Here is a 27,695-nt window from a genome sequence, read left to right as displayed (position 1 = left end):
CTACCCTCCCATTAAATAATTGGCTCATTTGGGAATTTAAAGATAATCTTACAGGTTCGACAGTGTAGAGAAGTATAGCATGAATGCAACCAATCCATCCCTAACATAACATCAAAATCAACCATTTCTAATTCAAACAGATCCACCAAAGTCTTCCGACCACCCACAAATACCACACAACCCCAATAGACTCTCCTAGAAACCACAGAGTCATCCATCAAGGTAGAAATATGAAAAGAGTCCAAAATACACTCGAGAACAAATCCAAAATGCACAACCATAAATTGGATCACATATGAAATAGTAGACCCAAATCAAGTAATTAGTACACATCATGGGAAAAAAGTTTCAACATATCGATAATGACTTCAGGTGATGCCTCAAAATCCTGACGGGTAGTGAGAGCATGGAGTCAGTTTAGACCATTCCCAGAATTAGATGGTGTACCCTTTAGTGTCGGAGCTGAAGAAGAGGCAACAAGAACCTTATTTGCCCCAGTGGCAACCTTACCAACAACACAAATTTTAAGCATATGCACTAGCTGACCATATTTGAAGCACTTTTTCTTTTCTTTATCACAATAAACCCAATGCAATCGACCATAAAATCTATAATGAGAATAGGATAGAGCTGATTGGTCCCTACTAGCCTGAGATTGGGTACCCTATGCCCTATAATTATCGCCACCATTAAAATGCCTGTCACCCAACGACTTTGGGTAGGGAGCATTTGCCATCGAGTAAGACGTAGAATTATCCCACTTATTCTTGGTCCACTTTCTACCATCCCTTCCACTCTACTGTTAGCCACCATCCTACTAAAAATTCTAAACTTATTGCTCTGTCTCTTCTCTATCTTTGCCTACTTCTTCTTCTCTTCCTCAACATATTGTATGTACATAAATAACCTGGAGATGTCCATGTCCTTTTCAACAAGGCAGCCTTACTCCCTAAAATTAAGTCTCGGGATAACCTAAAAGAAAACTTCCTTATTCTAAAAACCAACTCTAGAGCGTACCGAGATAACCAGTGAAACTTTAAGGCATACTCTTTGATTGACATCTTGCCTTGCTTTAATTTAATAAACTCTTTTTCCTTCACCTTCCTTAACTCTCGAGGAAATAATGGTCCAAAAAACCACTAGAGAAATTATCCCATAGGGTTGACTCAACATCATCACCCCTTAACTATTCCTATTTCTCATACCATTGGTATGCTACATCTTTTATCTGGTACATAGCAAACTTCTCACCATTCATGATAGTATCATGCATAACGCAGAATATCTACTCTATCTCATTAATAAAATCTTTAGGATCCTCCTCAACCTTAACACCAGTAAAGGTTGGAAGGTTCAACCTCATAAACTGGTCAATCCTTGTGGCCTCAGATGATGGAGTAAAAGAAAAACCATACTCATCTTGGAAAGCTACTAATTGATCTAATATATGAATAGACTGATGAAACTCAACATTCGTCATATCAGCTTGAGGAGCTCGAGAAGGGTGGAGGGGATCAATGGAACTTTAGGAAGGAACTCAAGAACTAGACCCCCACATTAGGTCTGGACCCCATAAGTAAGACATGTTCCATCAATATTGTCCTCAGGTTAGACAAAGAAGTTTTCTTAAACTTTAGATCATCTAGGTGGAATGGACCAAAAAGCAAATAAACAGGTATTAGAGAAGATTTCAGTACCTTAAACCCTAAATCTCAAAAATAAAACATAAGAAAGAGAAATATTTCTAAATGCCTCGTCGCCTCTCTATTATGAGTGTGGCGCACTACACACCTTTAAAAGAGACCATACTCGACACGACTTTGTTGGAAACCCAATTAACATGAACCTAGGGCACCTGACATACCCAAACCAGGGCCTAGTCATGTTGAGTATCTCAAGTCCAACCATGTTCGGAGACCACCCCTAATACCCAATCATTACCTGCCCTACACCCTTATATTAGGTAAACACCGACCTATACAAGATATGGTAATTTTAAATTAAAGACATGATAGTAATCTTAAATCCAAAGTAAAAAACTACAACTAATTAAACATCCATTACCAATCCCAATGCCACTACCAATACCAATGTTAAAAATAATACCGACACGCCCATGCCCATAGTAGTCTAAAAAAGCCTCTAACCAAAGTTAAAGAATATTAAGTCTAGACATGCCCCCTACCATAGCCAAAACCAAAACCAAAGAAATAACAATATTGAAAAAAAGTTTATAACTTGAATGGGGTCTTCTAGAGTATGAAAGCTCACCACTTCAATCTGACTCAAAAGTTATCCCTGAATCCAAGTCACTAAGTAAGAGTAATAGTATGGCCAGTCCTGCATTGCATGGGGATAAAATACCCAAATATGGTTAGCAGAGTGAACGTAAGCATATACTCAAGGATAAAGATAAAATAATGGCATCATTTAAAATGAAATCAAATAACCATATGTAATCACATGTATACATATATATAGTACAGGGATAGATAACAAGTTAGCATGCATTAAATTCTTAACTTGAGTTGTAGGTTAACCATCATAAAATCTACCCATGGGCTATATGGGTTCAGCTCTTCCTGCTGAATGGGCCCCGGTGCATGTTCGCCTCACGAACAAGGGAAAATCCTGGGATAACTAGTACATCCCCCAAAATATAAGTGTGACATCATGTACATAATCACCTTGACCAAACCTCACATCGACAAACATTAGTTTCTAGTGTCCTTCCATCGGAGTCACACCTTCATGGCTAGCTATCACAACCCACCATTATTGCCCAATTAAACCTTTTACACATAACCAAACCACCAATTCCAGGATTTAATTATTAAGGCATTACAAAGTCATATTGTCATACCAACTATAGATGCACGCAATGTCATTAGCCAACCCTTAGGGGATTCCCATGTACCCCACAGACTTTATTGTTAAAATCACTTGGGGGAATCTTATGTACCCTGCAATATTTTCAATCCAATTCAATTTATACCATCAAAGCCTTTATAAGTCCTTCACTTGTTATTACCAAGGTTATGCCAAAACTTTATTGAAAAACACAATTTTAAATTGGTGAAATTATTATTCTCATTGAAAATTTAACTTTAATCTAATATAATTTATACCATCAAAGCCTTTATAAGTCCGTCATTTGTCATTACCAAGGTTATGCAAAAACTTTAATTCAAAAACACAAATTTATAGTGGTGACTATCATTCTCATTGACAATTTCACAAACAAGTTGAGGGAATACCATTATCAAAATCAAAATCATCTAATTTGGGGCTCAACCATAACCCCTCAATTTAATCACCATTACCATGCACCCACATGTGCAAAACTATAATTTAAAAAAGAAAACCATAATTAAACCATGAGAAATAATATTTATCCATGAACAACCAAAACCCCCAATCTTTATATCAAAGCAATAACAATACGATTAAAACCATACAGTAAACATATTCCTTGAGTGAAATAACAATGAGGGAGGAGTAACATGCCTTAGATACCAAGAAGTATGGAGAGAAACCACCCTTGAAAGCATTAATTGATTATCTTAATGAAACCCTAACTATTGCATGAACAGAGAGTTTGAGAGAGAATTTGAGAGTACTTCAGTAGGAATAATGTGTTAATGAAGTCCCAAAGGGTGTTTTAAGTCGTGGTATCAAAGGGAGTTAAAGGGGGAATTATCCAGAATGTCCCTAACTTAAAATTGTAAAAAGGTCACAAGTAGTTACGAGTCAACCTCTTTGACTCGTGACCACAATATATGACTCGTACCCTTGAGTCGTCACCAAGATAGTGAGTTGGACACCAATACACTATACATCATACAACTCCATGATCCCATATATTACTAGACTATACGATTCGTATGGTCTAATCATATCCAAGATAAAACCCAAAGGGACTTGATACTGGACAACATATGACTCAACCCTACAACTTGTAACCTATCCTCATGGCTCTTAGTGATCCACTCTTACTCAGAGCCAAGTCAAGTAACTAAGTTACTAATTTTGTTAAGGATCATCCTAACGGCCTATCACCACCCCTAATGACTCATACCACCAAGTCATTACCAAGATCGAAAACCCAACCACCACCACTGGACACCTAATAACTAAGGTTACCTAAACAATACCCACACCATATGACTCATATGGTTAAGTCCTCAATAGGACAGTGATCTCAAAGCTCAGGAAATTTCTATGGGTTAAAAACCTAGGGTGATTCAAAGTCTATTCTACTTAGATCACAAAAAAAAAACATTGCCCCAACCACTGATTTGTATGTGATAGAATTACTTAGTAGCTTTGAATTTATTCATCTACCTGCTTTAATGATGGAATATATTCACATATTCATTCATGGAAAAAATTGAAAATATTGCATGCCTTATGGATATTGGTTTAACAAAGTATTTGACCAATTTGGTATTGTCTATGAAAATGGAACCCAAGGACTTGTGCTACAAATTCTTAGCATGAAGACACTGGTCAAAACTGAATGTGTTAAATTAGGTAGCATTTCTCCAAGGGAGATCATTAAGTAAATAAAAGAAATTAAATTAACCTAGCTGCGAAGGATGAAAAATTTAGCAAGCTCTAGGTGACAATTCAATATCTCTCCAAAAAAAGACCATGTATCTCTGAAATACTTAGAATTAAGAATGTTAAACTGAAGAAGAGGGTTTAATCTTAAATGATGAGGTCCTTATCCTTAATGTACAGATAAGACATCTCAATAACCATTTGACCCTACTCCTTCAAAATCTTTTTCCCAGTCCTTCACTTATTAATACTTCTTGATTCCTATGGATTTTCCATTAGAACATTTAAATTATGAACTATAATGATACTTATCCACTACTTATGAATAAATCTTTGTTTTTTGTGTTATATTTGTTCCCTTTAAATTGCAAAGTTATTCTTCATGTTAGTGTTTCCCCAGTGGCTATGAGTTAACTAACCTGTACTTATATTTACCCTTGGCTTACCATTATTCCTTTTCAAGGATAATAAAAGGGAGAATACTGACTTTATGTGTACGGAAAAAGTGTAGTGTAACTGATGAATATGGTTATTATAAGTTGAGTTGAAGATTTAAATGGTATGCTAATAGAGGGAAGTAAGTGATATGCTAAATAGATGAATAAATAATGGCATAATGATAAAGGAAGTGTGTAAATGAATTAAATGAATAATGGTGTGTGATGATAGGGGGAAGAAATTGAATCTTTATAAGCAAATAACAACAAGGGACCAGGTCCCTATGTTACATGATGGTGGAAACATGATAATATGGGAAAATCATCTTTAGTAGTGGTACTCACATTTATTAAATGTGATGAATGCACATTGATTCTCAAAGCTTTGAGGTTGGTTTGTCATCATTAAAAAGGAGAAAAATTTCTATATGTAGTTTAGATGATGAGAAAATAACTGCAAAGGACCAGGTCCCTAGATGTTTGAGGCAATAGTATAGCTAGTACGCATCTGCATAGCTTTGTCTGTTTGTATAAAATATTAGCAGGTATTGCTTGTACTAATTTGGACACCTGTTCCAATGACATTTCATCCCTAATCATCACTCATCTATAAAAGGACAAAGATGCTTCTTCATCAAATAGTTTTTAAAAATACAAAAAAAGTGCTAAAGAGAGAGAAAGGCAAAAACTCCTATTTGATACTGATCAAGCTCTTTTTCCATATGTGTGTGGTGAATTAGAGAGCATCTTGAGTGAATCCTAATTTGTAAACTAATTAATCATAATATAAGAGTAATTATATTTTCTCTTTGCTTATAGAGTGCTTAGGTAGAGTTGCATAAGTTTGATACTGATTAGAGTTAATAAGTTTAGAGAGTGCCTTAGTAGAGTTGTCAAAATGATCTTATAGTAGAGGTATTACAAGCAAGAGGAACCTTGAGTTAGGTTCAAGTTTGAGTCTATAATCAATAGGTTTATTATAGTGAACTTTTGAGATGCTTATGAGGGCAAGTCATGGCTTTCCCTCTCTTGAGTAAGGAGGTTTCTACGTTAAATATTGTGTGTTGTTATTTTCCTACACAACCTTTAGGTTTCATGCACTTTATTGTTTGGTTACCTATGATTGACTTAGAGGGACCCAGTCCCTCACAATGTGGTGCAACCCCCATGGGTTCCAACAATTTGTTAGATGTCTTGGAAGGATGCCTAAGTATACTAAGTACTTGAAAGATGTGTTGACAAATAAGACAAAGCTAGGTGACATTGATTTGGTAGTACTCACTAAGGAGTGCATTTCAGTGGTGATAAGAAAGATGCCTGAGAATCTTAAGGACCTTGGGATTTTAATCCTCCCCATACAAATTGGTGAAAATGACATGGTCCATAATTTGAGTGATTTAAGAGAGAACATAGACTTGATGCCCTTTTTAGTGTGAAACACTCTTGGTTTGTGAAAATTAAGACCTTGTTCAGTGATGCTCCAAATGGTGGATAGAACAAGAGTGGTGCCCAAAGGAATTATAGAGGATGTTGTCATTAATGTTGGCAAGTTCATCATTCCTACTAAATTTATTATTCTTTATTATAATGTAGATGATGAGGTACCAATTATACTGGGACGTCCATTCTTGGTGACTGGAGGAACACTTATTAATATGAGAGAAACTATTCTAAAAATGAGACTAAATGGTGAAGAGGTGGTATTCCAAGTATACAAAGCACTCAATACACCTTCATACTATAAGAACATATGCATGATCACAACTATGCAAATAGCTGATGAGGGATGGAGGAGTTAAAACATCTAATGACTTCTTTAAAATCTCTAATATAGTTATTCAAACCAATAATTACGCCTAAAATTAGGAAACATAAAGAGGATCCTATAAAGGAAAGGGCAGAGAAATATACATACCTTGAGAGTAAGCACTCAAAAGGTCAAAAAATAATTAAAAAATAGTCTCCAATTAAGAGGAAGAGGATGAAAAAATATTGTTGAGAGTTATGATATGAGTCATGCCACGATAATAAACCAAGTGCTACTTGGGAGGTAACCCAAGTTAAGGTAGTCTTTTTTTTAGTTTTTTGTTAGTATCACCTTTGTTTTTGTTTTGTTTTGACTAAATAGGTTGAAGAAAAGTCTGAGTAATGGAAATCTAAACTAAGGAGAATGGCAATGACTGAGTGTGGGGTCCTTCAGACCTCTTTTATGATCATGATTGTACAACCTAGGCCTAGAGTCCTCAGGGAGTATTTCTATCCTCTATTTTAATTTATACTTTAGGGACAAAGTATAATTTTAAGTATGGGGTGGGTAATCTTGCGATTGTTTAGGATGAAATGTTGCTGTATGATTTCCATTTTAAGTATTTTCTAGTTCTTGACTAAATTTAAAAAAAACTATAAAAATATTTTATCTTTGTTTATTTTTAGTTTTTATTAGGGTTAGTCTAGTAGAAGCACACTTCACGTACCCCCTTGGTTTTTCTTTTTGATTCTCTTTTGAGGGGGCACCCTTTGAACCCATTATCCCTTTTTCATTTTAGGAGTACTTTTAATTTTTCTCATTAGTAATAGATGAGATTTTCTTGCTTATTTCTATGTATGATCTATGATTTTGAATATGAAAGCATGTTGAATGACTATTTCTTAGACACCTAGTCTCATTTATGTGACTCTTGTGTGATGTTGGCTTAATTTTGAATTCTTGGTATTGCTTCGTTTAACGTTTATATAGATCCTACTTGAAATGAGCATATTCTAGGCATAAGTAAGGCATTTCATTACATTCCATATTGTATATTAATCTCTAGAGCTTGCCTGATATATTTACAAAGTAGAATAAATAATGTTAGTTTTAGGAGTTAATATAGGCATTTCTTTGATAGCCATATTTATACCCTATTTACCTAACCTACAAAACCTTAGTTAGCCCATTAATCCTTTAGATTATTATTTTGTAGCCTCATGAGTAACTTATTCTCTCTTTCAATTGACCGTAATTTGATCCAAAAATCCTAAGCGATTTAATTGAAAGATTGAGGGGTTAAGGAATGTATGATTTAAGAAGGAAAAAGATGAAAGTTAATCCCAAAAATAGTAGCTATTGGTATGTTGAAAATGTTTATTTATTATTGGTGTGGAGTTGTAATGCCCTGAGTTTTTAGTCCTGAAACTTTTTTTTGAGTTTTGAGCTTTTTGCCCTATCAGTGACTCATCTAATGAGTCATAATGTGTCTTGATGGGTCAGGTGCCCTTAATCGTAAGGTATCCAGTGAATGGTGCTTGAGTTGCCATCTTGTGAACGACTTAGGGATATGAGTCATAATTACTCATATCGAGTCATTGGGATGGAATCGTAACTAAATTAGAAACTAATTGGCAAAATTCTAGTTTGACTATGTGTGGCTCACTATGAGCCATGAGGACTTTTTATAAGTCGTTAGCTGAAAATCATATGATGTCTAGTGCTTACCCAATTAGAGTTTCTGTTGACTATGACTAGACCCTACGAGTCATAGGGTCCCATTATGAGTGGAACTTATTAAATTGTAGGTCAACAGTGTGTGGGGGTCCTAGAGACTTTCTTGGTTAAGAATCATGGCGAAGCGTCATGAGAAATAACTATGAGTCACTGGTTGACCCCTAGTCAATGGCGGTACTTTTGTAGCTTTTAAGTTACGGGCATTCTAGATATCCCCCTCCTATCAAAATTAAAACCCACATCTTATAACCCTTTTAGGCTGTCATTAGCACTCAAAAACAAATCTAAGTAACTTTCCAAACACTCCAAAAGTATGTCTAAATTCCCTTAAGAAAGTCAAGCTAGAGTTTTATTAAATTGGTCATCTAATGGCTTAAGGGTCGATTTCTCTCAAAATTTCTTGGTGTTTAAAAAAGTTACTCTTCCCTCATTGTTAAATTTTTTAAAAAATGTTTTAAAGTATTTTTTATGAGATATTCATGTTGGTTTTATAACAAGGATTGAGGGTTTTGAATGGTTGTTGTTGCACAATGTTTTCCTAAGGTTTACATATGTTTGTCATGCTTTAATTATGGTTTTGAACTTGTGGGTGCATGGGTATGGTGAATGAACTAAGAAATTGTGATTTTTCCAAACTTGTGTCTTTTGAAGTAGTTATGACCCCAACCCCATAATGTGAAACTAGTTTTAATTATGAGAAATGTGGGAATTTGAAAAATTGATCCAAGGGGGTTGTGAATTTCCCCCGAGTGATGTAATTGGTTTGGTATGATGATACCAATAATGTATACCTAAATATGTATTATGTTTTAATGGATGGGATTTCATGATAAATATTTTAATTAGAATTTAATAAGGGTTGTGTAGCTGAGTCATAAAAGTAGAGGTTTGAGTGACCAATACTAGAAATCACATTTGCCGATGTGGGGTCAAAGTGAACAAGGAGGTTCGAGTCCCCCTTATTATTATTTCATGACTAGGAAGGTTTAAATCCCCATTAAGTCATTACATGATAAGGTGCTTAAGTCACCTTAGTATATGATTGGGAGGTTTGAGTCCCCTGTGCATATATAAGAGATTATTCTCTGATTCTTGCAGCTACACACATTGGGGCCTGACTAGGGGGTGAGAGATGGGGCCCATATTGCCCATGGGTACTTGTTATGAAGTTGAGATACACAGTTAGACTAAAGTTTTTGTATCCCCATGCGATACAGGATTTTTTTTACTTCTATTTTTGCTGCTCAGTGACTAGAATTTGGGATCAGCTCGTGAGTTGACATTAAAGTAGTAAGCTTCCATACATCAGAAGTCTATATTTAATGTTTTGGTCTCTTATGTCTTAAACTATTTATACTATTTTTGGCTATAGTCGAGTTTATGTATCGACACTTTATAGATATTCAATTTTGGTTCATTGTTTAAAAGGTTTTGTTTGGACTACTGTGGTTATTCAGCGGTGTTGATCTCTTGTTTGTCCGGTCACCAGTGGTCGGTTATAAACATGTTTTGAATTTTTGTAATCTTATTGCATGCTATATTATTATATGTTCGGAATTCATCCGACCTTGGGGGATGTTGGGTTTCGTTTAGTTAGGCACAAGGGGTAATCTCCAGTCCACGTGGGACTTGAAATACCCATTATGTCTAGGCCCTAGTTTGAGTCATGATAGAGATGGTATCAGAGCCTAGGTTTGGTGTCATTAGATGTACAGCAAACCTGTGTTAAGTAGAGTCTTATTTATGGGTATGTAGCACACCACACTTATAAGGGAGAGTCTATGAGGCATTTAGGAATGTTTCTTTTTCTTGTTATTTTATTTCAAGATATATAGACAAAGGTCTTGAATCTTCTCTAATTCTTTTGTGTTCGATTTTTGGATCTTGCCTCCTAGAAGATCTAATATTCGCACTAATTCTTCTGTGCCATCTAAGGATAATATCGACAGAGCTTATCTAACTTCAAGAGTTCAGATCCGGTCTAGGGTCACTTCTTTTTATTGCACTGAGGGAGCTCCACCTATTCCTCCTATCCCTTACTTGGCACCTAGAGTTGATTTATCTAATGCTGAGTTTCTCTAGTTGATTTACTCGCTTACCCAATTGGTTGCCTCTCAGACTGAGTGTGTTGCTTTTTTTTCTCCATTATCTAAGACCACTAGGGCTAGCAAATTCATAAGGTTGAGTCCTCCTATTTTCATTGGTTCTAAAGTTAAGAAGGATCCTTAAAATATTATTAATGAGATGAAAAATATTTTTTGTGTGATCCATTCTTCTGATGTGGAGGGTGTAGAGTTTGGTGTTTATTGGTTAAAAGATATAACATATCAATGGTATGAGGAGTGGGACTAGTCTAAGGGTGATAGTGCTGAGTCTGCTTTATGGGATAATTTTTCTAGTGTCTTCCTTAACCGATTTTTCCTTAGGAGTTGAGGGAGGCGAAGGTCGAGGAATTTCTAAATCTGAAACAAGGCAGAATATTAGTAAAGGAGCATGCCTTTAAGTTTCATTAGTTGTTGCGTTATGCTCCCAAATTGGTATTTGGCATGAGGGATAGATTAAGAAAGTTTTCTTTGGGGTTATCCCATGAGTTGATCTTTGAGCGAAAGGCTGCCTTGTTAAACAAGTATATGGACATCTCTAGACTTATGGTGTAAACACAACAAGTAGATAAAGAGACAAAAAGAAAATTAAAATGGTTGGGAGGCAGAATAAGAAGTTTCACTATTTGGATCAGTGTAGAGATCAGTAGCAAAGTGGTAGAGACGGTGGGAAGTTATCTAAAAATTAGTGGGGCAATTCTGGTTCCTACTCTACGACTAGTGCTCCTTACCCAAAGCTACTGGGTAAACATCATTCTTAGTATGATTATGTGTTTAGCACACTAGGAGCCCAGTCGCAGGATAGTAGGGATCAGTCAACTCTATCATATCCTCCCTATAGATTTTATGGTTAGATGTATTTTTTTATGGGGAAGGGAAAAAAGAGTGCTTTAAATGTGGTCAATCTTGTCATCTGTAAAGTGATTGTCCTTCTAAGGTTGCTTTTGGGGCTAATAATGTTCCATCGTAGCTTCATCTACTACTGCACCAAAGGGTGCTACTTCTACTTCTATATCTGGCACTGGTCAAAACCATCTGTATGCCATTACCACCCACCATGATTTTAAGGCATCCCCTGATGTTGTTACTGGTATACTTAAACTATTTTCTTGTGATGTATATTATCTACTTTATCTCGAGTCTGCACTCTCTTATAAGAACCTTTATGAGGTGATCCACTTTGACTTTGATCCTGAATGTATTTCAAACCCCCTCTGTATATACACCCTAGTGGGTGACTCTATTATGGCTAAAAAAGTCTATATGGGTTGTGTGATATTAGTTCATGGCAGGGAGACCATGTTGGATCTAATAGAGTTAAACATGTTAGACTTTGTTGCGATTTTATGGATGGGTTAGTTGTATTCATGCTATGTGTCTATTGATTGTCGGACCCAAAGGGTCAGTTTCAATTTCCCAAATGAGACAGTAATCGAATGGGTAGGTAGTTCCCTAAAGATAAAAGAAAGGTTTATTTCGTATTGTAGAGCCCAAAATTAGTTTCCAAAGGGTGCCTCTATCACTTAGTCCATGCTAAGGATTCGAGATCCATAGGTCATTCTATACAGACTTTCCCTGTGGTCTATGAATTTTTTGAGGTGTTCCTTATTGATCTTCCTAGTATTCTTTCCTATAGGGAAATTGATTTTGGGATTGATCTTCTTCCATACACTCATCCTATTTCAATACCTCCTTATAGGATGGCTCCGACTGAGTTGAAAGAACTCAAGGAGCAGTTGAAAGATCATTTTGATACGGGTTTTATCTGCCCTAGCGTATCTCTGTGGGGTGCTCCTATTCTTTTCGTGTGTAAGAAGAATTGTTCCCTTCGGATGTGTATTGATTACCGCCAATAGAATAAAATAACTGCGAAAAATAAATATCCACTTTCAAGGATTGAAGATCTCTTTGATCAGCTTCAAGGTGCTAAGATTTTTTTAAAAATCAATCTTCGGTCTGGGTATCATCAGTTGAAGATTAGGGAGGCGAATATCCCTAAGACTGCTTTTTGAATGTGGTATGGTCATTTTGAGTTTTTGGTGATGTCCGTTGGCTTAACCAATTCCTCAGCCGTGTGCATGGATTTTATGAATCGGGTTCTACATCCTTTCTTAGATTTGGTTTTTATCGTCTTTATTGATGATATTTCATATATTCCAAGTGTGAGGTAGATCATGTGGATCACTTACTCCTTGTATTACAGCTACTAAAGAATCAACATTTATATGTAAATTTTTCTAAGTGTGAGCTCCGGTTGAATATTGTCACTTATTTGGGTCATGGTTTTTCTAGTGATGGGATCATGGTGGATTAGAAGGTTTCTGAAACATCTAGACTTAGAACCATTGAAAAACTTTATCTTTTAGGGTCACTACGGTGGAAACGACTAGGGGATTTAGCTCAACCCCATTGATATGAGTCGTATCCTTCTTCTCCTCCCCTTTCATATCTTAGGTACTATAGTGAGGGTCACTTACTTACCTAGGTATGAGTGACCCTCCTCTCAATCATACCTAAGGGTATGATTCATAGCTAGGGGAGTCGTATGAGTGGGGTCTTAGCTTAGAGTGGACTGTTCTTGTTACGAGTGGAGTATACGAGTTAGGGATGAGTCTTACCCTTTGGATATGACTCATGGGTGTATGTTCATATCCTTAAAAGTGTGTGTGACTTAGGATAAGCCTAGGATATAAGTCAGGGTACCACTCATACCCTAGGGTACGATTCCCTTAGTGAGTTATGTGGTGAGTCATACCCCTGGACGGGTCTATTTTCCAACATGTAACTAAGGGCCTTGTAGTAATTTCCCATGTCTAAGGCCTTAAAACCTCTCACTATATAAGTGTGTGTAGCCTCTTAAACATCTATTTTGATAGTTCAAACACCCTAAGTACTCTCTCAAGCTCATCTTTGAAAGATTAGAGGCTAGGGTTTCAAGGGTGATCTTGAAGAGGAAAAGTGAAGTCACTATTCTTGGAGACTCAAGTTGTCTAAGGAATGTAACTCTTTCCCTTGCTAAATAACTCTAAACCCACGTATTTCACACTTGGATTAGTAAGTGTAGATGGTGGTTTTGAAATCAAATGAAAAGGGTTTTATTGTATGATGAATAATGATGTTTATTGTTTAGACTTTTGTTTATACATGTTGTTGATGGTAGTTTTCACACATGAATGTTTGTTGTATGTGTTCTAACATTGGGGTCTTGAGTAACCCTAGTCTTGATGATTTCTACCATGAAATTATCCTTGGTAAAGGCACGTACACAAGGTGTTTATGAAAATGTCTAATTGAGATGTCTAGTTACATGATGATGATGTTTTGAACTAAGGAAATGGCCCAATATTTATGAATTCTTGATAAATGATATTGTGAAGGCAAAGTGAGCCATGTATTGTATAATTTATGACCTTCATGGTTTTATGAATAAGAAGGGGGTTAAAGTCCTTAATATGAAAATGAACTTAAATTGTGTGTTGAACTAAATTATGGTATAGAATTGCCAATGAAATGGCCTATAAGGGTCTTAAGGACCATAGTTTGAGTTATATGATGAGTTGAATTTAGGCATATTCCTATTGAAATAGTTGAGCAATGAAGGCTCCCATGATGACTATGTGGTCATGTATGGTGTTGAAATTGGCTATATAGGTTAATGTGCTCATGTGTGGAATTGAATGTATGTAGATGCATGGATAGAGAATTAGAGTCCCAATGTCTACTAATAATAGCCATGATGGCTTGAGGTTAAACTCCCTTGCCTAATAAAATCACTTGTGGTTAAAGTCCCTTGCATAATGAGATCTTATAAGGTCGAAGTACCTTTCCAAATAAATTGGCTTAGGGTTAAAGTCCTCTATCTAATATGAAATGAGGTTAGAGTCCCTTTTTTAATATATGAGTATGTGGTTAGAGTCCCTTGCTTGAATGAATGTGTATGAGTGGTTAGAGTCCCTTACTTATATGAATATGTGTGAGTGGTTAGTGTCCCTCACTTGAATAGATGCGTATGTGGCTAGAGTCCCTTACTTTATGATATGTGAATATGGTTAAAGTCCTATTCCTAATAAGAAAGGCTTGAATATATAAGTATGGAAGGTTAGAGTCCTCTATTGCATGTATGATGAAAGAGTGTTTCCAAATTATTCATAAGACTTGCCCCATTGGTTAGCATGTGATATGTCTATATTTATGGATAAGGTTTTGAATGTGATTGAATATGTTATATATTGACTTGTTGTTGAATGATGATGTTATTTTATCTTTATCCTTAAGTTACATGCTAGAGTTCTAATGTCTAACTGTCTCCAGATGCTATGTCTCCTTGTGATATAAGGGCTGGAGCATTATTTTCTCTTCCTGCATAGTGATTAGGTGATCGAAGTAGTTCGTGCATTGGATACGAAGTGGTGAGCATCCTTATTTTGGAAGGCATTCATTCTTGGTCCTCTATGTTTAGACTTAGCCTTATTTTGACTTGGTTTGGATATAATCGTATACATTTTTAAACTTCAGTCGATATAAAGGTAATGTGGATGACTGTGGACTTGGAAATGTTGGTTAGTCTAACAAATCTAATGAAGTGATTAGCCATGTTTAAGTCACAACTTCTAGTATTATTTCCACTATCTTATATGGTCAGGATTCACCCAATTTATATGATTGATATGATGATTGTGATGGGCAACCTCCGATTTATGTGGGCTTGAGGTGCCACATGATTTGGCTCAGTTTTGGGGAATGTCAGTTGTGGTGGTTAAGAAGTGGCTTAGACCCATAAATCCATCTAAAATGCAGAACGTCTGGGTTTAATCGATTATTATAGATGGTTTATGGAAAGTTTATCTTCTATTGCTGGCCTATTGACTAAGTTGACTCAGAAGAAGGTGAAATTCTTATGGTCTGATGCTTGTGAGGGTAGTTTTGAGAAGCTAAAAGATAAGTTAACATTGGCTATGGTCTTGACTCTGCATAAAGGCACTGATGGTTTTGTTGTCTATTGTGATGCATCTTGGGTGGGCTTGGGTTGTGTGTTGATGCAGCATGGCAAGGTGGTTGCTTATGCTTCTAGACAGTTGAAGGTTCATTAGAAGAATTATTCGACCCATAATTTGGCATTATTACTGATGGTGTTTGCATTAAAGATCTGGCAGCATTATTTGTATGGGGTCCATGTTGATATTTATTCTAATCATAAGATCAAGCAATAGTATTCACCTAGAAAGAATTGTATCTCAGGAAAAGAAGGTGGCTTGAGTTGCTAAAGAACTATGATATGAGTCTCCACTATCATCCAAGTAAAGCTATTGTGGTTGATGATGCTCTTAAAAGGTTATCCATAGGAAGTTTATCTCATATGGATGATGAGAAATGGGATTTATTGAAAGATATTCACCATTTGGCTAATCTCAAAGTTCGTCTCTTGGATTTTGAAGATGGTGGTGTGATTTTTCAAGAGGTGGCAAAGTCATCTCTTAGTGCTGAAGTAAAGAAGAAGTAAGAGTTAGATCCTATTCTAATACAAATCAAGAATGATGTAGGTAGGTAGAAAGTAATGGATTTTGAAATTAGTAGTGATGATATCTTGAGGTACCAAGACAGATTGTGTGTTCTCGATATTGATGTGTTGTGAGAAAGAATTTTGTCTGAAGATTATTAGTCGTGATATACTACTCATCCTAGTTCAATTAAAATGTATCATGATCTTAAATAAATTTACTAGTGGAATGATATGAAGTGGGATATGGCCAATTTTGTGGCTGAGTACATGGTGTGTCAGCAAGTGAAGGTAGAACACTTGATTACCGGTGGGTTGACTCAAGAGATTGAGCTATCAATGTGGAAATGGGAGATAATTAATATGGATTTTGTTACTAGTCTTCTTCAGTCTCACCAGTAATTTGATTCGACATGGATCATCATGGATAGAATAACTAGGTTTGCTCACTTCTTGCCAGTAAGGACAAATTTCTCTTCTAAAGATTATGCCAAGTTGTTCATTGAAAAGATTGTGAAGTTGCATGTACTCCAATTTCCATCATATCCGATTGGGGTACTCAATTCTTATCTTACTTTTAGAGGTCATTCCAACGATTACCCTCGGTACTGCTTTTCACCCGAAGATGGATAGGTAAGCAGAGAGGATGATTCAGGTCATAAAAGACATGCTTTGGTCTAGTGTGATTGATTATGGGGATGGTTGGGTTGACTACTTGCCTTTCATAGAATTTGTCTACAATAATAGTTATCACTCTATCATTAGTATGGCTTCGTTTAAGACTTTATATGGTAGAAGTTAAGGTTGTTGGGAATAAGATGATTGGTCCTAATTTGGTTCACCAAGATATGGAAAAAGTGAAGGTGATTCGGGATGACTTAAGGCCACTCGAGGCTGTCGAAAGTCCAAGGTGGATGTGAGGTGAAGGGTGCTAGAATTCAATATTGGTGATTTGATGTTCTTAAAGGTATCCCCTATGAAGGGGGTGATGCAATTTGGAAAGAAGGGGAATCTTAATCCCCATTATGCCACTCCGTACTTGGTGTTGAAGAGGATTAGTAATGTTGCATATAAATTGGAGTTGCCTTCTAGTTTGACCTCCATTCATTTGGTGTTTCATTTTTTGATATTGAGGAAGTGCGCAGGTAATCCTTTGACGGTTGTTCCTTTAAATGAGGTGGTTATCTCAGATTTCTTATCCTACGAGAAGGTCCCAATTAAGATTTTAGATCATCAAGTCCGTTGATTGTGAACAATGGAGTAGCTTTAATAAAAGTTCTATGGAAGAACCACAAAGTTGAGGAATCTACTTGGGAAGATGAGGAGGACATGATGTTCAAGTATCCATTTCTGTTTTCCCGTTCTTGATAATCGTGCTTAAGGTAAGTGTATTCCTTAACATATTTGTTTTCTAACTTTGTTAAAGAAATTGGTGATGTCTATGGCATCCTTGTTTTCTGTCGTTGTTAAAGGTAATATTTGAGGTATGTGAAGTCAAATCGTGCTAATAAATGCCAAGTCCTATCATTCGAAGACAAATGATCCTAAGGGGGGAGTATGTAATGCCCTGGGTTTTTGGTCCATGAAAATTTCCTAAATTTCTAGTTTCTAGAATAGATACGACTAATGAGTACCGGTCATATATTAGGCTACAGTTCGTATGGGTTGGTCTATGCTGACCAGTATTGGTTGGTGTGTTGGATTGGTTTCTAGAATGGATGCGACTTGGTGGATACGGGCCATCTTGTTTGGGATTTTTTTTCACTTAATCTTAGACTTGTTAGCTTAATGTGGATCTGAGTAGAGTGGCTCACCATAAGCCATAGGTTTGGATATGATTCGTACCATAGACTCGTATGGTAGACAATGTTCAATCCTCTTTGATTCTATTCTGCCAAGGGTCCAGATCGTATCCTTATGGTATAACTTGATTTAGGTAAGTCATACTTTAGATAGTGTTGGGTCTAAGGGGGAGTCCTATGGTACGAGTGGTGTGTACCACTCATATTAGAGGGTACGACCGGTATGTTTAAACGTACCCCCAGATGGGAATTTTATGCAATTTAAGTGAGGTCAATCTAGATATTTCCCCACTTAACGTATTAAGGTCCCACGACTTTTAACATACTTAGGAGGTTACTTTCCCTATTATTCTATTCGTTGACACTTAGAAAACACTCTATAATCCTCTCTAAGGCTTTTGGTAAATGAGGTTTTTGGTAAATGAAGGCTAGGATTTTATTAAGGTGATCAATTTGGGGCTTGCGTTAGTGATTTCTCTCTATCATCTACTCAATTTAAGGCATTTACTCCTTCCCTCATTGTTAGTTTCAACTAAAGGCATATTTTGTATATTGTTTTCATGGAATAATTGTTATATGATTTTGTGTTTTCAAATAAATATTGGGGGTTTTGGTTAGAATGGCTTGGTTATGGTTTTCTGATGTTTTAATTATGTATTTGCATGTTTTAATGGTGGTTTGGATACTTTGGTACATGGGAATGGTTAATTGGTATTTGATTTTGTTTTTGGATATACTATGCCCCCAACATGTTTGATAAAATGCCTATGAGAATGCTTTTACTAAATTGTTGGACTTTTTAATAGAACTATTGCATGGTATGGTTTGGTAATGGAATCCCAAATGGTATAAATTGTTTAATTGGTTTGTAATGATTAAATAGAATGGTTTAGTGGTCATGATTATGGTTAAAAGAACTCTTTGTGGGGTACAATGGAATCCTTCAAGTAAACATGTTAATGAACAACTTGTGGGGTTCATGGGACTCCCCCAAGCAAACATAAGAATGGAACACTTGTGGGGTACATAGGACTACCCCAAGTTAAATTGTAAATTGGTAAACGAGAATTCCTTAACCTCTTAAGGTTCGGCTAAGGACAATACTTGCAAGTTATAACCGGTATGATGATACCACTATTAATAGCCTTGGTTAATAATATATAAAATAATGGATTTGTTGGTTGGAAATGGTTTTAATTGAGAAATAATGGCGGGGTGTGATAGCTAAACATGAAGGTGGAAGTTCAATGAACAATCACTGGAAACTCATATTTCTCGACATGAGGGGTTAGTCATGGCAACTATATGTGATACTATGAGGTACGCAGAGTCCTCTAAGTACACTGTACATATGTATCATGGAGAGCTAAGGGTACTTGGGAATCCTTTACTCTTATGGTATCTTTGATTTGTGCACCACATGCATCGGGTCCCATTCAGGGGGTTACACTTGACCCATATATCCCATGGGTGGTTTTAGGATAATTAAGCTACACATACCTAGGTTAATGATTTTAAATGTATGCTAAACCTGGTTCCTTTTTCTGACATGGTTATATATATATATGTATGGTTTGTATGGATATGGTTGGTTTACTTGGTTTTCATAGATGACATTATTTTATCCTTATCCTTAGTTCATTCTAGCGTCCACCCACTAACCCATCTTAAGGGAGTTGTATCCCCACACAATGTTAGAATCATCCATTCTACTCTTCCCGCATAGTGATCGGATTTTGGGATCAGCTTTTTGATTAAAATAGTGAGCTTTTAACTTTTTGAAAGGCTCCATTTCATGTTCATGGATGTTTTTACACACTTTGGTTCATTTATAGATATTGATTTTTTCTATGGTTGGGGCATGGCCCAAACGAATATATGTTTTCTTTTTGTTAGAGGCTTTTACGGAACTACTATGGGTTGGATCGGTATTGGTGTCAGCGTTAGTATTTGCATTGGTATTGGGGCTGATATTGTTGGACTAAATTTCTCATTGTTCCATCCTTTTATATTATGTTATGGAACTTAGTTTTGCTATTATTTTGGCTTTGGCTTATAGTTTTGGTTGATTATGGCTGTTGGTTGAGTTTATTTAGGTTGGTCTCGGTTATAGACCCATCCTAGAGTCTAGATTAGTACTATTACATACTATCTTGTTATATGTTTCGAATTTATCTGATTCAAGGCATATGCTGGATGGTTGGGTTGGATATCAGGTTAGGTCTCCAGTTTTGGTTAAACTTGAGATGCCTATTACGACAAGGCCCTTGGTCGGGTCGGGTCAAGTTGGTATGAGAGCCTTAGGTTTATGGTCTATTGGGAGTCCAAAAAGTCATGTCAAGTAGAGTCTTATTTAAGGGTGTGTAGCGCGGCACAGTCATATGGGAGAGGCTACAAGGCACTTTGGAATGTTTCACTTTCTTGGTATTCTATTCTCAAGCTTTGAGTCTACGTCTTGGAATCTTCTCTAATCCCAATTTGTTTGTTTTTCAGATCATGCCTTACCAAACTAGAACACAAAAAAACTCTTTTATCCCATCTGATGACAACATAGAATTGAAATAGGGGATCTATACTCAATTTAGAGGTCTAGTCCCTCATATTTCTATAGTTCCACCAATTGCTACTAGTCCTCTTCAACGTGAGGTGATGAATGCAAAATTTCATCAATTGATTCATACTATTACTTAGTTGGTTACTGCTCAAGCTGAGCGGGATGCATCTGGCATTTCATCTGCTGAGGACACAAGGTTTGACTGGTTTATGAAGATGAATCCTACTACTTTTACTATTATGAAAATGGAGAAGAATCCACAAGGTTTTTTGTATGAAATGGAGAAGATATTCAAGGTGATTCAAGCCATAAAGTTATTTTTATAGCTTATCAGCTCAAAGATGTTGCATACCAGCGGTACAAAGAGTGGGTTAGGGATAAAGGTAATGCTGAAGAGATGTCCTTATGTGAGACTTTATCAAATGCTTTTCTAGATCGCTCTTTCCTCAGGATCCGAGGGAAGCGAAGGAGGGGAAATTTGTCAATATGAGACAAGGAAAATGTCAGCTAAGGAATATGCCTTGAAATTTTATCAGCTATTAAGGTATGCTTCAAAATTGGTGTCTGATATTAGGGTGAGGATGAGAAAGTTTACTTCTGGACTATCTTGAGAGTTGATCCTTGAAAGTAAGATTACGTTGCTGATCAAGGATATAGATATGTCGAGGTTGGTGGTTCATATGCAACAGGTGGAGGAAAAAAAAGAAAGCAAGCTGAATTTGGGAAAGGCAGAGTAAGATATTCAGGTCTTCTGAATAAGGTGGTGGGCAATATTAAGGTAGTTAGGATGGTGGTAAGTGGCCAAAGAAGAAGTAGGGGAGTTTTGGTTCCTTTTTTTTATGCTAGTGCTCCTTACTCGAAGCCTTTGGCTGATAGGAGTCAGCAGGGTAATGATAATTTTTAGGCACAGAGTGCCCAATCTCAGGCCAGCAGGGTATAATTGGCTTTTTCATACCTTCCTTTTTGGCTGGCTCTATGTTTGTCTTTATTAGGAATTTTATGATGAAAGGAGGGACAGGTGTTTTAAATGTGGTCATCCAGACCATACGCTCAAAAACTGTTTGGTTGGTAAGTGTGCTTTGGGAGCGGTCAAAGCTCCGATTGCTTTATCTTCTGCTCCTGCACCTAGTAGTTTTGCTTTGGCGTCTACTCTTATTTCTAGTGCCGGCACTAGTTGGAATAGGCTATATGCTCTTGCATCTCGATAGGACTCCGGGTCATCATCTGATATCATCATCTGATGTCATGACTGGTACGGTATAACTCTTTTAATGTGACGTGTATTGCTTGTTTGATCTGGGGTCTACATTCTCTTATGTGACCCATTTGTGGCTGTATATTTTGGTTTTAATCCTGAGGTAATTTCAGATCTTGTTTCTATTTCTACCCCGGTAGGTGACTCTGTTATTGCTAAAATGGTCTATAGGGTGTGTGTGGTATCTATTAGTAGTAGAAAGACTTTGGTGGATTTATTTAAACTGGATGTAGTGGATTTAGATATTATTTAGGGATAGATTAGTTACACTCTTGTTATGTGTTCTTAGATTATCAGACCCGTAGTGTCGTCTTTAGGTTCCCTGGTGAACCAGTTATGTAGTGAGAGGGTGGTTCCCTAGCTCTTAGGGGAAGATTTATTTCTTATCATAGAGCTTAGAGATTAATCTCCAAAGGGTGTCTCTATTATTTAGTCTGGATAAAAGATTCTAACTCGGAAGGTCCTTCCTTACATTCAGTTACGATGGTAAATGAGTTTCCTGAGGTCTTTTCGAATGATCTTCCTGGCGTTCCTCTGAATAGGGAGATTGCATTTGGTATTGATTTGGTTCCAAACACTCGTCCAATATATATTTCTCCATATAGAATGGCTCTGGCTTAGTTGAGGAAACTCAAGGAGCAACTTAAGGATCTTCTGGATAAAGGGTTTACTCATTGTACTGTATCCCCATAGGGTGCACCTTATTATTTGTGAGCAAGAAGGATGGTTCCTTTTGGATGTACATTGACTATTGGTAATTGAAAAAGGTAACGGTTAAGAACAAGTATCCTTTTCCAATGATAGATAACTTGTTTGATCAGTTCCAAGGTGCCAAGTTCTTTTCTAAGATAGATCTTTGGTCTGGGTATCATCAGCTTAATATTAGGGAGGAGTATATCCCTAAGATGGATTTTTGTACTCGGTATGAGCACATTGAGTTCATAGTTATGTCATTTGGTTTGACTAACTCCCCAACGACATTTATGGATTTGATGAATAGGGTTTTTAGGTAGTTTTTGGATCTTTTTGTCATTGTGTTCATTGATAACATTCTGGCTTATTCTAAGAGTGAGGTGGAACATGATAATCACCTCTGTGTGATATTACAGACCTTAAAGGAGCAACAGTTGTATTCCAAGTTCTCTAAGTGTGAGTTTTGGTTGAATACTGTAACTTTCTTGGGCGATATTATTTCTAATGAAGGGATCATGGTGGATCTGCAAAAGGTGGTTGTGGTGAAAAGTTGGCATACACCTACGACACCAACTAACATTCGGAACTTCTTAGGTTTGGTTGGATATTATAGGGGGTTTATAGAAAGATTCTCAATGATAGCTTCCCCATTCACTAAGTTGACTTAGATGTACATGTTTATTAAGAAAGACCCAAATCTTTGCTGAAAAGATGGCTTGAGTTGTTGAAATATTATGATATAAGTGTGTTATATTATCCGGGTAAGGACAATGTGGTGGCAGATGCCCTTAATAGGTTGTCTATGGGTAGTGTTGGCCATATAGAGGATGAAAAGAAGGAGTTAGTCTGTGAGGTTCATCAACTTGCTAGATTAGGTGTTCAGTTGGTTAATTCGGCTGGAGGTAATACATGGGTTCTGAATAGTTCATAATCTTCTTGGTTGTCAAAGTAAAAGAAAAGCAAGATAGGGATCCTAGTTTAGTTAAGTTGAAGGAGGCAGTTAGAGATCAGAAAGTTGAGGTTTTCTCCCAAAGGGAAAATGGTGTACTTCGTTGTCAGGACAGGTTATGTGTTTCAGTTATTGATGATCTGAGATAACAAATTTTAGCAGAAGCGCATGATGTGGGTACTCTATCCACCCTAGTGCCACTAAGATGTACTGTGACTTGCAAGAAATCTATTGGTGGAGTGGTATGAAAAAAGATATTGTAGAGTTTGTGGTTAAGTATTTGAACTGTTAGCAGGTCAAGGTTGAGGACCAAAGGCCTAGTGGTACATTGCAGGAGTTTAGCATCCCCACTTTGAAGTGGGAGGTGCTGAATATGGATTTTGTGATAGAGTTGCCTCGTATACATCGTCATCATGATTTGATTTGGGTTATTATTGATAGAAGACCAAGTCATCCCATTTCTTACCAATTCATACTTTATACTCAACTGAGGATTATGCTATACTCTAACTCAGAGAGTTGGTTAAGTTGCATGGATTCTATTGTCTATTATTTCTGATAGAGGTACTCAGATTACCTATCACTTTTGGATGGCTTTTTAGAAGGGCCTTGGTACCCAAGTTCATCTCAGTAAAACTTTTCATCCTCAGACTATTGGTCAGGTAGAGAGGACCATTCAGACTTTAGAATATATGTTGAGGGCCTATGTTATTGACTTTAAAGGTAGTTGGGATGACCACTTACCTTTGATTGAGTTTCCATACAACAATAATTATAACTTCAGTATTCAGATGGCTCAATTTGAGGCTCTCTATGGAAGGAGATATTGATTTCGTGCTGGTTCATTTGAAACATGTGAGGCTTTTATGATAGGGCCAGATTTAGTGTTTGAAGCAATGAAGAAAGTTCATTTGATTTAACAGAAGCTAAAGACAGCGCAAAGTCATCAGAAATCTTGAGTTTAATGTTTGTGACTTGGTCTATTTGAAAATTCTATGAAGGGAGTGAAGTGATTATTGAAGAAGGGGAAGCCCAGTCTCCACTATGTTGGCCCTTATAGAATCTTGAACCATTTTTGAAAGGTAGCTTATGAGCTTGAGTTGCCTGTGGATTTAGCATTAGTACATCCAGTGTTCCATGTTTCTTTGTTAAAGAAATGCATCGGTGATTCAGCTGTTGTTGTTCCTTTAGAAAGTATGAATGTTCAAGATTGTCTTTCCTACCAAGAAGTTCCTGTTGATATCCTTGATTGTCAGATTCATGGCTAAGGAATTAAAAAAGTTCCCATGGTTAAAGTTTTATGGCGGAATCAGCCTATTGATGGAGCTACTTGAGAAGCAAAAGCAGATATGCGAACCAAGTACCCTTATTATTTCTGTGCAAACTCAGATTCAGTGTGAGGTAATGATATTCCTTATATTGACTTTTTTTTGTTCTCTACTTTAGCTATGTAACCATTCTCATGTCATTGCATGCGTTCACGAAATCAGTTCAGTTCATGTATCGTGCTTCAGACTCAGTTATGTAATCATGTTCCAAGTCATGCAAGTTCAGTATACGATCTTAGTTGCCTTAGTGTTATCAGTATAATTAGCGTCATTTAAGGACGAATGTTCCCAAGAGGGAGATATTGTAATACCCCATAAGATCCTAATCTCGGTTCAGTTGTAGTTGCATGGTTAAGGGATCCAAGGCTTAATATTTTCACTAAGCCTTAAGGACTTAGTCATTTTCAAGACCCCTAAACTTCACAAAAAAATTTTTTTGCTTTCCCGGCCCTGAGACGTTGGTTTTTATGTTGAAACATGATTGAGGCAGTTAAAGGTGTGGTCCGGAGGAGTTTTAGGATTTTTGGAGGGGATTTGGGGTGTGTTTGGATAGTTGAGGCTGAGAGACCTCGTGATAGGCCCGTGATGCGAGGGTGGCTCCATATGTGAAGAGGGTTGCAATGCGATGGTGGCTTCACCAAGCAAGGGTAATGGCGCGAGGGCTACTTCACCCAAGCAAGGGTCGCGGCGGGCCAAGGGTATTTTCGTCAAGTTTTTTGTTAATGAAAATCAAAGGGCAGTGGGGTCTTTTCTCCTCATATTCATGATATTCGGAAAGATTTTTGTTCATTCGCTTTACTGGCAGAGCGGTATACCGAAAAAACCCAAATCATCCATAACATAATTAGGGAATTCTTAAAAGCATTATTTGCCCCTTTCTCTCAAAATTACTCTCAAGAAACCCTCCTTATTTCCCAAAAATAACATCCAAGCCCCTTTCTTAAGAAATCAAGAGTTCAATCTTCCAAGTTCAAAAAACCGTCATGAAATCTTTAAGAAACTATCTATTGAGGTATGCGGGCATTCATTAATGGGTTCCTTTCACCCATTGATCCTAACAACCATATTTTTAACTTAAAAGTATTAATCTCATCCTACTTTGTAAAATTAATCTATGAATCTCTTGCTAAATCAATTACAAGCCATGTTTACAAGTGCCTACAAGTGAATTAAGCTATTTCATGTTTTGACTTGCAAGATTTTATGTTATGTTCCATTGTTTTCATGTCAAATCCCCAAGTTATGAACTTAGCCATGTAATCATGTTGTTTTCTCATGCCTAACCCTTCTCCATGTTCAAATTCATGCTTCTCACTTATTGTGTGAAATATTTATGTCTTGAGTCTTTGAACCATGATTCCATACTATAGTTTTAAGCTTGATATCGTATTTTAGGATCATTCAGTGCTGGCGGGTTAAAAACACCCGATACCTATGTATTTACATGATTTCAGATTTTCAGATGATAAGTCAGTTACACCATGACTCCTATCATTTTACTCAGTTGTTATGATAATGTTTAACACTATCAGTTTTTATGTTCAGTGAAACTTAAGTCAGTACCAACGTCAGTTAAGTTGGAAGTAGGATTTAGTACCGAGCAAATGTAGGAATAGCGGCTTCCCTATCAGTTTAGGTAGAGTCATTAGTGCTCGTCCCTGAGTTCAAGAACTATATAGCTAGCATAGGATATGAGGGGTCACCCATCATTTTAGGCTTGACTTCCTCTCAAGGGTCACCCATCAGTTTAGGCTTGTCACCCTGATCCTTTGGGACAGCAGATTAGTGGATCCACACAGCCGGCGTTAGTACCTATGGCACGGTAGAAACACCCTTCTAACTAGAGTTACAGGTTGGACCCTGATTAGCTTAGATTGGGTTATGTCGGTTAAATGATAACTCTCACAGTTTTAGTCAATATTTAAATATATCTCAGCTCAGGTTTGCTTGACTAAGTGCACAGATTATTAGTTATTCAGTTATACAAATTTAAATCTTTCAAATTTCAGATTATCTCAGTAGCTTGTTTATGCTTGGTCTTGTATTTTCAGAAATTACATGTTTATGCATTCATGCCCAGTTATCTCATACATTTCAATCAGTACTTATCTCACATAACAGTACATTCAAAGTACTGACCAGATACTTTTTCTTTGTGCTGTGTTGTCTTATAACATAGGTTCAGACGCTGAGTTTCCCGGTTGTTCTTAGACAACTCAACATTACCTAGCAGCAGTAGTGATAGTCCTCATCCATCAAGGACAGGATATGCTTTTATAGTTATTTTTGCTATTTCTTATATTCAGTCAGTTGGAGTTAGTTGGAGGTTTGTCCCATCAACTTCTTATGATGTTTAGAGGCTTTCAGACAATCAGTTAGATAGTTAGTCAATTCTTTCAGTTTTATCGGTTATTGCAGACATGCCAGCACTATGTATTTTAGTATTTCCAACTTACAGTAGCTTATCAGGTTATATTCTACACATATTTGTTTAATTACTCTTTTATTCAGTGCTCACAGCAGGTACCAACTCATGGGTTAGCTTCTAGTCACTTATGACCATAAGCACCATTATCGCGACTAGGGGGTAGCCTTAGGTTGTTACATATATAAAGGAGAGGCTACGAGGCATTTAGGAATATTTCTATTTCTTGTTGTTCTATTTTTTATCTATAGAGTCTAAGGTCTTGAATCCCTATACTTCTCATTTGTTCTCTTTCATATCATGCCTCTATGAAGATTTGATAATAGTGGGAAGTCTTCTGTCCCATCTGAGGACAATGTGGATGGAGCTCGTCCAACTCTAGGAGTTCAGATCCGGTCTAGGGTCGCTACTTTTGATTGCCCTAATGGAGCTTCTCCAGTCCCTTTTATCCCTTCCCGAGCACCCCTTGCTGGAGTGTCTAGTGTTTAGTTTCGCCAATTAATTTATTTTCTTACCCAGTTGGTGGCCTCTCAGACTAAGTCTGTTGTTTCTGTTGCTCCATCATCCAAGGACACTAGGATTAGCCAATTTATGAGGTTGAGTTCT

The 27,695-nt window shown here is 36.8% G+C and overlaps 1 long non-coding RNA gene across 1 annotated transcript in view; it reads right to left on the bottom strand.

Annotated features, from left to right (window-relative positions):
• LOC107873205 overlaps positions 1-27,695 on the bottom strand; it is a 47,683-nt gene that overhangs the window by 6,606 nt on the left and 13,382 nt on the right. Inside the window, exon 2 of the long non-coding RNA XR_001675174.2 lies at positions 2,272-2,340. This is a non-coding gene — a long non-coding RNA (uncharacterized LOC107873205). The remainder of the gene's footprint in view (positions 1-2,271; positions 2,341-27,695) is intronic.

Source organism: Capsicum annuum, chromosome 6, assembly GCF_002878395.1.
Source record: "Capsicum annuum cultivar UCD-10X-F1 chromosome 6, UCD10Xv1.1, whole genome shotgun sequence".
Classification (NCBI taxonomy): Eukaryota; Viridiplantae; Streptophyta; class Magnoliopsida; order Solanales; family Solanaceae; genus Capsicum; species Capsicum annuum.
Note: the sequence above shows the minus strand (reverse complement) of the source record. Positions and strands in the feature narration are given on the sequence as shown.